This window comes from Manduca sexta, chromosome 21, assembly GCF_014839805.1.
Source record: "Manduca sexta isolate Smith_Timp_Sample1 chromosome 21, JHU_Msex_v1.0, whole genome shotgun sequence".
Classification (NCBI taxonomy): Eukaryota; Metazoa; Arthropoda; class Insecta; order Lepidoptera; family Sphingidae; genus Manduca; species Manduca sexta.
The window spans coordinates 4,262,878-4,265,208 of NC_051135.1; positions in this window are offsets into that span (position 1 = coordinate 4,262,878).

Sequence of the window (2,331 nt, forward strand, 5' to 3'; positions counted from 1 at the left end):
GCCAGTGTATAAAATATACAAGGATAGAATCCATTGACTACTATAAATTCTCAGATAAATTATTATTCATAAACAGTATTATAATACGAGATTCTAAAGTTACATGAATATACTAATATGAATAATATTTAAAGTAAATAATATGTATAAAGTACCTAGGTATATAAAGTAAGCAAAATTATTACCATAGAACCAAAAAGAAACCACAGACGTTTAATACCTACAGGTTCGTAGACAGAAGGGTTTGATTTTTATATTAGTCTGAGTTTGCTCACCTACGTAGTTATTTATAATAATATAAAAATGCAGATTTTTTAAGAATTCATTTTATGTACCTATATATTTCTATAATAATTATATTCTAACATCCCTTTGTATACATACATGATAAATTTGACTTATAAAATATGGCGGCAGTAGATAACTATTAGAAAAATTTATTACATTAATAGCGTTTCTCAGGGGTATGTCACTCTCAAACAGTCACTCTATTTGTTTTTGGTCTAACCTCAAATTAATTTTGTTGTAAGATACTTTCAGTTAGATGACACTGGAGAATAAGTTTTCAAAACACTAATCATGCCTTTTATCCCTATTTATAAAATAATTATGTACGTAATTAAATTAGATAAGTAAAAACATAAAAACAAATGTCAGAGGCTATTTTAATTAATTAAAAAAATATGCATTACTGAAAATTCCGAACGAAATACTATAAAAATTGACTGACACAATGACGATTGTGGCAAGTCGTCTGACACAATTTCAAACGAGTTGCCACAATCTCTGATGATTGTTATTAAATGGTAAAATATTAAAGTTCTCTTTTGTTGTAACATGACAACTGAAGCTTAATTTAATTTTTCCATTTTATTAATACAATTATAAACAAAACAACGCATACTCTTTAAATTTTATTCTAGTTTCCAATAAATTACATATCTATTTTCTCATAAGCATGTTAAAAATATTTATTGCATTAAGTGGCAATATCGCCTTGTTTCCGTAATTTGAATTCCGGTTGAAAATTTTCAAATTTCCCATTGCAGTTTGTGTGCGATAAGTTCGATTACGATTTCCTCAATAATGAAAGAACGTTGCTTATTCAAACGGACCACCGCTGCCTTCTTACTAATTCACCCCGGGCTTTGTTATTTGTTTTGCACGCGATAAGGAACTGATAAAATATTTGGACAAAATGTCTCATGTTATCTTGGTTGTGCGATTGATGGTAAATGACATTTATATTTTTATAAAAATAATATCGATAGTACTCATTAAAATCGTACATAATATTTACTTAGTCACCGCGATGGCGAAATCTGCGCATTTAAATAGTCTTTTTAAAATACGTGTGGGAATCTGCATACCTTAAAATTATGCGATATTCATTTTGATTTTAAACTATGAAAAATCTGTTGGTAGACAAGATTGTCGTTATTACGTCATCTTGGTTTAATATACTTATTTTGGTTTGACTATTGAATAAACAAATTTCAGAGCTGTATCTCTAATGGACTAATTCCTTGCATTTGTATTGTGTTATAAATACATGGCATCATTTATTATTTATTATATTTTAATAAATTATTGTATTATTTTTCAGGACCATTACATTATGTCCCTAAAGCAACTAGTTATAGGTGGAAATCCTGGCAGGACAAAAGGTTTCAAGTTTGAATTAAAGTTCTCGACAAAACTCTTAACTGAGGACAAGAATATACATAAAAAAACTTACTGGTACACATAATACATAAGCACTTTGAGAGCTGTTATAAATTATATATTGGTGCTTTATGTAGAACTCCATTTCCCACTTTGAATCTAGGTAAGATATTTTCCACATGTTGCGCCAAGAAATTTACAGGTGGAACTGATTCAGATACTTATATATTATATATCTCCTTAAAAAGTGCTTGGAGCTAGATGTTGTACCCTTAGATATATCACACTGACGGCATACGATATATCACACTGATATATCAAATGCATAATGAATTCGGCTGTAAATTCGCGGTGACGAACAAGCGTGGGTGCGGCAGCGCTCACGCAGCGGCTCACAGTTGGCTACGCATTTTAGACAGTTAGTAATAGAGTGAATTCAGATGAGGAAACATTTCTATTAGCTTTGTTGAATTGGAAAAGTAACTAAAAAGGGATATTGCCGTGGTTACATGCCACCGTATTAAAAAAAGTATGTAAGTTGGGACTAAATGTACAGGCGACAGCACAACAGCAGCCTGAGTGCTTACTAATATAATTTTATTTAATTTTTTTATAATGTGTGTATAATATATGTGTGCTAAGCGAATTTGGCACACGGAAAAAGTT